The 12153-nt window shown below is 38.5% G+C and overlaps 1 protein-coding gene across 4 annotated transcripts in view; it reads left to right on the forward strand.

Annotated features, from left to right (window-relative positions):
- Positions 1-12153, forward strand: part of arhgap46b (Rho GTPase activating protein 46b) — a 73831-nt gene that overhangs the window by 38541 nt on the left and 23137 nt on the right. The window contains exon 1 of one of the 4 annotated variants that reach the window (XM_083570127.1): positions 4447-4640. The exons of the other annotated variants lie outside the window; for them this stretch is intronic. The gene's annotated coding sequence lies outside the window, so the exon portion shown is untranslated. Of the gene's footprint in view, positions 1-4446; positions 4641-12153 lie in introns of those variants that run through there. 4 annotated transcript variants of the gene reach the window in all.

Below are 12153 nucleotides of genomic sequence, written 5' to 3' on the forward strand. Positions count from 1 at the left end.
CGTTACTGTACTTTTTCTGAAGTATTTCCATTTGGGAAAGACTACAGATATCTTACATTTTACTCAACTACATTTAGCAAAATCAACCGGGGCTGTATTGAACTTGTTTTGAATGCCACTTGGTGTTATCTCCTTATCACAGATACAGTTCAGCGTCTGTACAACAGCCAGCAGAACACCGGTGGCACTTATTTGTGTGATTTTTCTCTTAAAGTAGTTGAACCTTTTAATAGATATTAATCAGTGTTTAACTATTTGATATCATTATGTTAAAAGATTTCAGTGCTAAGATTTACATTAGAGTCTTTTCACAAAAACTGAGTTGATTAAGCAAAGAGTCTTCAGAACCAGAATCAGGTTTATTGGCCACGTGTGTTGACTCACTTGTCTTGTGACAAAAATAATAGTACATTATAGCCATAATAAATCATAGTTCTTTGGTTAGTTAAGTACATTTGAAGGCAAATACTTATCTAATCTGTGTAAAGCTGCTTTGAGCCAATGTTCATTGTTAAAAGCGCAATACAAATAAAAATGAATTGGATCGAATTGAATTGAAATACAGTATGTGCCAAAATAGTGCTGAAATTCAAAGACGAACACCATTACCTTGTTGTCATCTGTGAGTTTATTTCTTCTGAAACTCCTCCACACTATTAGCGTGTTGATTTACCACGGTATGCGTAATGTAAGTGTTCTCAGGATTCTCAAACATATCCCGGAACAAAACTGCTGCAAAAGGAGACGATTTGCTTGCGTAGTGCAGGCACAGTTCTTAGCAGATCTTCACAGTTGAACACACTCTCCTTTTACATTCCCCACAAGTAGGCATCAGGTGGTGTAAGAACGTGGGAATGGGACGGTTATAGGAATTCAGTACCATGTGAAATGATTTGTGCTGGAAAGTTTTCCTGCAGCATGGATGGAAATTCTCAAGCGGTATTGCTAGTCGCCCTGTCCTGTTGATGCTACTGTCTATTCATCTGAAGACCCGTTGCACGACAGAAACTTCTTAAACCCTGAAGAAATGGTCCGATCACAATTCCCCTGTAGCGTTCTTGGGTGACAATAAGAGCATTGCCTTCCTCATCCCCAATGAAATAGGGGCCTAATATACCATGTGCTGAGTCGGCACACTATATCGTCACACATGCACTATGTAGAGGTTTCTGGACAATAACATCTGGCCGCTCAAAACCAAGGAACCCGAGTTGTCTGGCGATTGATGTAGCCGTCCAAGCGAATGTGACGAAGAACCACACATTCCTCAAGAAATATGGATCCTCTTACACCATGGGCAAAAATGATACACACAATACACTATCCAGGTCCGCATATCTGGCTCTGTCAGACGTTGTCCACCCTGTATCCGGTACAGAATTCCACATATGTCCTTAAACATTCTTCGTACAGAGGCGTTCGAGAAGCGCAGCACCGTATATTTTGGCGCATGCTGTACTTTTGTGCTTTTACTCAAAGTATGGCTGCCCACAGCACTCACAGTAAACATAGTAGCACCACTTGCCTAGTGTTTGTATTTATATTTGTATTAGCTTTACCTCAGTCAACCTGCTGACAGGTACGCTTGTTACATCTATAACATTGTACAGAGTGCTGATTGACGAGGAAAATATACATCACAGTTAGCTGCCAAGGCTGTTGTGATCAAAAGATGAGCATGTTTATCGCCACTTTGTAGCTCGATGGCACGTAGATGAAATATGTATATTTTATGCCCTTTCAGGGCAAAGCGAATTAACCATTTGACCATCATTATCATACAAGCACATGGTTGATTTATTGCCACATTCTGTACCGTATGTACCATATTTAGTATTTCAAGTCTTCATACTGTGTCTGGGATACACATCATGATACAGCAATAAAAAAGTAAGATTAATGGTGCAGTCTTTGATTGTAGGTCCAAACTGAATTTTTTGCCCATATATTTGGTACAGTTTTCTGCTCATTCCTGTGTCTGCCAGTAGAATATCTGCAAGAGCCAAAACTGTTCTCAGCATCTTTCTCAGGCTCTAAAAAAAATACTGATATTACATCCAGCTGGGTAAAGATGCACCATGAATTGCCTGTCAATCACGAATCCACCAATACCTGCCTAGTGACGGAGAAACCAGATGTCCACAACAATGCTACTTCGTTACGAGAACCATTTTAGGGAGCTCATCAAGAGTACGGTGTTGGACTGAGAGGATAGCACATGTGCTCCTGTTCTGGCTAAAAAAATCAGCCTTACATGGTCACACACTCTCAGTTGTTAACACAACACCCACCATGCATAAACACAGCGTAACGTATTCTCAGACATTAGCGACGGTTGAAGCGTGCACCAGGCCCGTTTGCCAAGTATGCCATTTCTGTTGCTTGCTGTGTGTACATGCTCAAAGTGTACTCCACTCACAATTTTCCTGAGGTTATAGAGTGCATCTCGCACTACGACCTACGTCTCTCTCTCTCTTTCTCGTTCTCTCTTTGTGACATCAGGAAACAACCTTCTTACAGTTAATCCCACTGTGCTTTCGAATTCTCTATTCTGATTGGCCAGACGCTGTTGAATCATTCTCTGTACTAGTCTCTGTAAGTAGAGCCGGCTGTAATTCAAGTAACTAGGATTCTATTAACAGCTCATTCAAGTAATTCTACTAACGGCTCGTTCACTTGTGTGTATGTGTGTGTTTGTGTGTGTCTTCGTTAATACTTTGAGGTTATATTTAAGGTTTTTGGACGGAGTCTCCCATGTCAAAGGTAAGACGCTTCCATTATGTTGTCAGACACATGAATGAAAGGCTGTATGCTTTTTTCTGTATGTATCAAAACTAAGAGAAATGAGAGGCTGGTGTACCACGTGAACGATAACAAAAATTATTTTATTATTATTACTTTTTATCAATATTGACGAGAGGGGTAAAAGGGGTCTGTCATACTATTCATTCACTGATTGTTTTGAATTTACACACATACACACAGTGTAACATTTTATTCCTTAACGTAAAGCAGAGATATAGAGTTTTCAGTGGGAGTACAATTGTAATTTTAGGCGTGTGTGTGTGTGTGTGGGTGGTGCTGTATAAGAAAAGGTCCAGAGCATGCTGGCTGGTGAAGGATGCAGGGTGTGACACTTGTGGGCACGGCTTGTTTGCCACAGACAATTTAAGGATTTCCAACTATGAATATCCTTTAACTGCTACCTGCTGAGACTGTGAGCGATGTCCTGTGTGTGTGTGTGTGTGTGTGTGTGTGTGTGTGTGTGTGTGTGTGTGTGTGTGTGTGTGTGTGTGTGTGTGTGTGTTGACTTATTACATTTATATTTATTTATTAAGATTTCTGGTCGAGATCGATGTTGGCAAAAGGTTTGTGAACAGTTGTGTAATGCAATTGATATGTGATATTCGATTACACTGGAATCCACATTTGCACTTCTCCAACATATTTTAACCAATGCCTGATTACCGAAACGAACTATAGCTCTAAAGTGTGCGAATTCTAGCAATTTGTATAAAACCTGGATTTTTATAAACAGCTTCATGAATTTTTGTTAATGAACCATTACATGTGCAAAAAAAAGTTACTTTGAACTGATGTGATGTAGGCGTTTCTGATCATACAATCACATACACCACAAAACCTTCAGGAATAGTAAGCAGAATTGCATTTTATTTTATTGGAAAGTTGGAAAATGCACTGGTAATATTAATGCCCTTTTAGTTTTATTGAAGAAATGTACATTATGTAGGTGTGTATTTTATATGATGGTTCTCTATACTGAAAAACTGCCCTCAGGCCTCCATTATGTGAGTCTGGAATACAGAATTAATTTTAAGCATTAAGTATTAAAATTCTTGTCCAAGGTAATGTTACTAAACACAGCGATTGTTCTGTTTTTTTTTTTTTTTTTTTGCCACTTAACATTATCAAGTTCTTACTCTTTGAGGATTTTTTACCGATACACACAGACTGTTAGGTCATAGTGTATGATTTGAAACACCACTATGGTAGAATTTTGGAAAGCTGTGTATCTAATTTGAAAGTGAAGAGGCTCTTTCAATTCTATCTATCTGTGTGTGTGTGTGTGTGTGTGTGTGTGTGTGTGTGTGTGTGTGTGTGTGTGTGTGCGTGCATGGTTGTTTGTACATTTGTCACTTTAACTTCTTGTTGTATAGTGTGTGTGTGTGTGTGTGTGTGTGTGTGTGTGTGTGTGTGTGTGTGTGTGTGTGTGTGTGTGTGTGTGTGTCCATTAATTTGCCTTTTGTCTTTGACATTCTGTTCTTCCTTTGGTCTTTTTCTTTAACATACTGGTCATCACACTGGCTCAGTGCCAGCTGTGTGTGTGTGTGTGTGTGTGTGTGTGTGTGTGTGTGTGTGTGTGTGTGTGTGTGTGCGCGCACGCGTGCGTGTGTGTGTGTCACTCACTTGTTTGCCAGAAGGCACAGAGGGCAGTCAGTATGGCACCAGACCCGCACATTTTCTAATGAATCTGTTCCATTGTTTGAGCTGCGCTGTTTCATTCTCTTCTGGGTCTTTGCTGTACTGTATAAGCCACATGTACAGATTTATCCTCTACTTCGCTGCACTGTTTAAACTCAACTGACGTCTACATTCGGGTTAAACAGTTAAGAGCACATGCAACACAGTAAGTATAGTGCTGTTTATCTGATATTTTGTTTATATGATGAACACACAAATACATTTTGTAATTTAGGGAGTACCGACATAAAGTCAGAGCGAGCCCTAAGATGCGCATAAAATTCAAATAAATCTCGAAAATGTTTGTATGGCACAGAAACGCGGGTCATTAAATCAAATATGATTCGTCGGTTACATTTATATTGTATTACAGTACATTGTATAAAGTTTATATAAGTTATAGGGCCGTAAGGTCAGAATTACAGTTATGTACACTCTACAACTCATCTAATCTTGGTCATGACCTGTAAATGGACAGATCTAAAACGTGAACATCTTTTTAAGATTGGGTAATTTGTTAGCACCCGGCTAGCTAGCTAGGATTTACTTCTTCAGTGTTAAAGATTTAACCAATGAATGCATCTGGGTTGCCAGGTCTAAAATAACCTCCAATAACTATAAATTCCTGTTTGTTTAATTTTATATCAAGCAGTAATATTTTATTAATAGATTCACCTGGAGATTTATCATATCAGAAAAGTGCTCACTTGTAAGGTTGTTGATGTGGAATCGAGATTTGTAGAATGAATAGAATAAAAGTATTTTCGGGTTAAACAGAAAGTTGCTTCCTGATTGTCACCTATTCGAAGCAATGGCAGATGCAAGTGCAGACAATATTTCTGAAAAAGTTTCAAAAGCACAACCAAAAGGCTTGAAAACACAGTAAAACAGAAACCAAAACTGGACCAGGAAGCCACAAACTGTGGAACATACAACGACCTGGAAAGACAAACATGATACAGTGAGTGACGCGAAAGGTGAAGCTATATAAACGAGTGTTGATCAAGGTGACAAGAAACAGGCATAAGTGCTCAGTGACCTGCATAGGTGGAGAGTAACAAAGTAAATGTAATCCATCAATGTACTTAAGTAGCTTTTTTCGCATATCTGTACTTTACTGAAGTATTTCCATTTTGGGAGACTTTTACTTTGACTGTTCAACAGCAAGCAGAATATTTTGAGAAGAACAAATGATGGAACTTGGCAAAACACTTTTGCACGTTTTTTTTTTTTTTTTTTTTTTTTTGACGTAGTTGAAAAATAGGGTTTGGGCTCATGAAAATTTGAATTAGTGTTTGACTTTTTTATATCACTCTATTAATAGATTGGTGTGCTAACAGGACATTATAATCCATAATACCTTTAGATACACAAGTAGTTTTGAGGGCAAATACTTTTCTCTTTTTACTTAAGTGAAAGTTTAAAGTGGTCACTTTTACTTTTAACGGTGTACTTCGTCCACCACTAGTGACATCTGATCCAGACATGGATGTGCAGCGGCTGTTGGGTAACATAGTACAAGGTCCATAATCCTGATAACAATGCTAAAGTTCATTGGTATTGACGTCAATAATCAAACCAGCAGAGTCCTGCAGAGGAATGTGTTTAGATTCATCAAAATACTTTTTTTTTTTTTTTTGTCCAGAGGAGCAAATATAAGGCTTTAGAATTGAAACTGGTTTATTTTCTGGAGCATTTCCCTCATTTGGGTGTTTATTTGGGTTCTAGTAAGTGTGAAGGACACGAAGGCAAATGGATTCATTTTCATCTTTGTCAAAAGATTCAGTGCGTTCGGCTACGCTGTACTGAACAGATATGTGTTGGATTTAAATGTTCAAAATGAAATATTTAAGGATACTTGAATCTACTGTGATTTAAGATACTTTTCACTTAGGTATTAATGTTGCCAGCAGATTTAAACCTTCTCAGACTTTATAACGATTCAATATTTTTGTGAAATTTTCCTCCAAGGACGTATATAAATTTAACTGCCCAGGAGAAAAGCATGATTAGAAAATATAAGGTTTGATAGAGCAACACAGGTGCCATTGTTAAAGCCGTACTGCATTGTTGCCGCCAGTATTCTGCCACAAAGGTGTTCCATGCAGCATGATTGTAAAGCCTTCAAGCTAATAAAGCCTGAGTCCAACAAACCGACAAGAATGCACACATGCAGCATGTTGAATATTTCCGACGATGATTTGCAGCAAGCTCTGTGGGGTTTTTGTTAAAAGTATCCACACTAGAGCGCTCTTGATACTGATATAGGCAGCTGTGTTTATGCCACTGTGAATTCCTGCAATATTTCCATGCGTTGCCCAGGCCCGGTTGGCACAGACCCAACGACTGTCCCCTGTAACCTCACGCAGACTGAGAGAAGTAGGATTACGAAAATTGGATTTGTGTATACAAAAAGCCGAGCGGGAATGTCAAATAGGAGATATCAGATCCTTTACATGTACTGTTTGGGGAGGTATATGAAGAGGAGGTGTGTGTGTATGTTCCTTTCTTCATGTTACTCCCCTTGATGAGGGGTCATGTTGATCTGCCCATCTTTTTTTTGCTGCCCAGAAAATATTCCTATAACCGCAATAGATATTTCCATCCCACAGCTCCACAGACCCTAGAATTTCAGTTCTCACATTTGTGGTTTACTTTGTTTCCTTTCTGTTCCCAAAACATGCTGGTTGGTGCAGTGACTATGCTAATTTTCTCGTACTATTCGACAAAATAGTTTACAGCATCAGTTTACAGCCCCTGGTATGGTTATTGTCCTGCCCTCGTCTCACTGTTGCGTGTTGCAATGTTTGTAGTCTTGTGTTGCCCCACGATCTATGAAAAAGAACGTTTTCTTTAGTGTACACAAGTTATATAAAGGGATAGCAACAAAAACCTGACTTGACCAGTGTTTGAATGTGTGTACATGGTGCCATTAAGTGAACGAATGGATACACTTTGAAATATATACCTTCATCCCAGCGATCCTCAGCTTAAAGATGTTCAAAGAAGTAAACACTGTTTACTCATAGTACCACTGATTTTAATTCAAATTACTCACTCTGCCTTAGTCACATAATTTTAAGGAGATGAAGGACCTGACCTTCTTTTTTTGCGTATGGAAGTGACTCATTTCCTTTCAAGGTGTATTTATCAGTTTATCATTCTGCAAGGTTCAGCCTTTGGCAAACAGACACGGAGTCGGGCGTACGACGCAGCTGGATGAGGTTTGCTTAGATCTCAGTGCCTAGTGGAAAAAGTTCATGACCTCCGTTTGCGCGTGTTAACTCCTGCAAACGAAGTGAAATACGCCGATGCAAATACGCCTGCATTTAAAATCAGGAATGTTCTAGATAGTTACTTGGCAAATACTTTTATCCAAAGGTGAATTCGAATACAATGCAGACCTTTAAAGGTCACCATATCAAAGATACCAGTACACTAAAGAGGTCTGTTTATTTATATTCATTTAGATGTTTCGTCAACAAAGTCACATGTTTTTTTCTCAATATTTTCCACTGTTTCGCATCTTTTCATTTCTTATCCATAAGGCATTGGTGACTGTATTTTTAAAAGCTCCCCTACTCAGGATCATGACATGCACACAGGTGGAAGTGTGTAATCTTACCTTAAATTAGAGCATTTCTTATAGCTTCTTTTTTTTTACTTGTACTTGTTTTTTGTGGAGAGAAATACTGTGTAACAGAATCCCACAGTAATAGCACTGTTAATCAGTCAGGTTTATCTGCACATTAAAGGAGGCATGTGTCCAATTGTGGCAGATGTGCATGTATAGATTGGATGTGACAGATTGAAGAGGGGATAAGTGGTCCAAAGCTGAACAAGGCCCTGGGAAATCCACCATATGCAGCGCTGCGTTTTTGAGGCTCATGTTCCAGACATGAATCAATAAGTGCAGCTTAAGGGGCAAAGGTCGAAAGGTTTGACCCCGAGAATTGACTAAAGGAAATGATATTGACACACGCTACAGTGCCATGCATAAGTATTCACACACACACACACACACACACACACACACACACACACACACACTCACACACAAAATCCTGAACTTGTCCACATCTTTTATTGCTACAACCTGGTAGTAATTGAGATCTGTAATTTAACTTGCTTTGTATTATATTATATTTTATTATATTATATTATATTATATATTAATATATTTAATATATAATATAATATAATATAATATTATATTATATTATATATTAATATATTTAATTAATATTTATATATATATATATATATATATATATATATATATATATATATATATATTATATATATTATATATATTATTTATTTATTTATTTTACCACAAAGGTGAATGTAATAATGCAGATGTTTATTGGTTGCGTAAAAATTCACATCCTTGGGACAAAACTTTTATTTGAAAAAGTTAAATTAACTTCGGTTACAGTTACAGCTGCAAGTCTTCTGGGATATTTCTCTATAATCCACATACATCTGGATGCTGACATTTTGGTCCAGTTTGGTTCAGGGTGGCTGAATACCTAAGCAAAGTATTTTAAACCTAAATGCAATTAAGGTGAAATTTTATATTCATAAAATAAACAGAATACGTATAAATTTCATGCTAACATTCAAAGCCCAGAGTATTTTAACTTCTCGGAACGGTTTTCTCAGTTTTTTCCGTGTTCGATGTGTAAAAAGTGTGTGTGTAGGAAAAGCATGCACTCATCGCTTTTTTGGTTGTTTTGGGTGTGTTTGGAAATGACGTGTGCTCGGTGGGGTCGGAATGGGAGTGATAGGTCACTCCCCTCAGCCCAGTGTCGAGTCCAAAAAAGAAAAAATATATAAATAAATAAACTCCACAATCCAAAATTCTCCCTTGTGATATCATGCTTTGTGTGCCAAAGTACTTTTGTTTACAGGGCAAAAGAGGGTAACGAAAGACAATGAGAGAGGAAGCGGGAGCGATAAGAACAAAGCAGCATGTGACACACACAGATAGAGAATGTCACGCGTAGTGGTACAGCGTTTCTCATTTGCCATCGCGCCGACTGTTTAGGGACCTGACTCATAAACCACGTGGTGAAGAAATAGAACCTGCCAACTAGCAGCAGTTTGCCTTTCGCCGCCGCACATCTTCTACATACTGTACTTACATCTGTGTAAAAACAGTAATAATTAGTTGAAGAAGTAACAATGTAACAAAAAACACTGTAGTAGCAGACAATTACTTTTCATATGAGTGTCCTAAAGCTTGCTGATAGCGAAAGGAACATAATATATTCTCTGATCCCGCTTCTATTAAGGTTACTTGTTCTAAGGTCACAATACAGTTGTGTCATGATTATATTTGTAGCACACTTCCTAGTGGCCCAGTTTAAAACTGTGACCTACTTTAAAATTGTGGAAAGTCTGAAACTTGAAATGTTCACTTTCACAACCCAAGAGTGATATGTCTCCTCTGGACCCACACAGTCTGTAAGACTAAAGCATAAAACGCATGGCCTGCACGTTTTCTTTCGTCTTTTCCTCCTGAATCTCAGCCTCTTAATGAGTACTAAATATGGCTCTTTCCATCTATGGATTCGAAGGTGTGAGGAATCCTCTCTGGAGGAGACGGGACACGGCAGATGAAGCAGAGGAGCAGCGTTCATACACCAACAGCTTTAAACTTCAGGCCGACAACATGGTTACCGGTGGACGCACCAGAAATGTCGGATGTTTACGAGAAATAAAGTCATAATTATGGAAAAAAAAAGTCTACTACAAAGATGCCTGTGATTGGCTAGACTTACTGGGATTGACACTGAAGTGAAAGTATGCTATCCTTCTCAATCAGGATTTAATGGAATTAAACCCAAATATGGCTAAATGAATACATTTGAATACATTTGTCTTATAGTAAAATATATTATTCTCTATAATTTCTTAGTTTTCATTTGTATTAGCTATGTTTTTTTTATGTGTTGTGTTTTTTTGTGTTTACTTATTGAAACTGCAATTTCTGTTTCATTGTTTGTTCTCTATTTAATGTCACAGCGGTTCCTTAAAAAATGACATCTGCAACCGAAAACATTGAAAAAAAAGGTTGCACAGTTTGATTGAACCACTTGATTGACGGCTACCTGGAATCGGAGCTTTATAATACATTTACGAGCATTGCACACATGCTTTCTAAAACGATGCAGGAGGATTTGAAAACATGCGGTTGGCCAGCAGCACGTTTCTCAGAGGAAGCGTGTGTTAACTTTTATCCAGTTGTTAGTTGTTGTATGATGGGGAGAGCTGGTTGGTTGGCTGGCAGATGAACAAACAGGGGAGTAAAGGTGGAAAGGGGTATCATAAAGATTCCTCAGAGTGTTATATACAGTGTTTATGCCCGTTTTCAATTTAGGCTACGTGTTTGTTGATTCGTTTTACTTTTATTTTGTAGTATCTACACACAGCAGTGTTATATGTATTTCTTTTTACTTTTTCTCTCATCGCTCTCATTGCATATTCTGCTTTTAAATAGCATTCATAGCATCCTAATTTTTAGTGTTCGGGTTAAAAATACAAGGGATTATGATTATCCATTAAATCCAGGCAACTTTGATTGTGTGAAATGTGGCTAATCACCCGTTAATCTACAGTTAATCTCGCTTAATCCTCGTGGCTGAGGATCGCCACGGTTTCTCTGATGTCGTGTCAGAATCACATTCCTTTACATAACACACACACACATTGTTCTCTTCACTTCAGTCGAAAGCCAGTTAAATCCTGTGTAAATGCACGAGTTGATGTTAAAATTCTGTAAATATTTCTGTATTATTTTGTAGTTTTGTGTTTGCTTACAGTTATGTGAGGCCCTAAACACAAAAATGCTTGTTGGTCCTAAATTTAACCATTTTACATGGTTGTGTGTTTGTGTGAGCATGCGCAAATTAGCATTAGTATTGTTTTCTCAGCAATAACTCCCCATCCGTCATAAACCATCTGATGACTGAGTCTCTCCAGTGTGACTGCTCTGCTGCTATTTCCTGTTTACGCCAGGGAAAAGCACCCTTTGAACTTTCCAGCAGGCAATCCCACAGGGCAGCGCGATCAGTCCATATTTTCCTCAAAATCCCACCGAACCCCAGCCATGCAAACAACATGCTCGGCACACACCGCAGTCAGCAGAGCATATGCTCTCAGTTGGCTGGTTTTAAAGCGGCCTTGCTCTTTTTCCATCCGTGCTTCCTCTGTCATGTGTGTGTTTGTGTCGGAGGTGTGTTGGGAGGGGGGTTTGAGGTGTAAGCGTTATCACTTGGGAATCCACAGTAGCTTTGTGCAAATTAGCCGGCGTCTCACAGGCACATTCAAAACCCACTCAGGTCTCACCCGCAATGCAGTGTGGGAAAAGGGAGAGAGAAAAGACACAGGAAAGGAGGCCACTTTTGCTTAGTGTTCACTCGAGACACTGCATGTGTCTTTGGGTGGGAGAGAGAAACATCAGAACACTATTTCTAATTTCTCACATATTAAAGGTGCTCATTTATAACATAATTCTCATGAGAGAGAAAGAGAAGAAGACAGAGCGAGAGAGAATGATCACGTTTTGGAGTTGTTCTGTCTTTCCTAGCTTTTGTTTACAGATTTCATGGTCTGTATTTACTCGACACTATGAAAAGATTGTTGACATTTGCAGTTGTGAGAGTG

This window comes from Silurus aristotelis, assembly GCF_946808225.1.
Source record: "Silurus aristotelis genome assembly, chromosome: 19".
NCBI classification, from domain to species: domain Eukaryota; kingdom Metazoa; phylum Chordata; class Actinopteri; order Siluriformes; family Siluridae; genus Silurus; species Silurus aristotelis.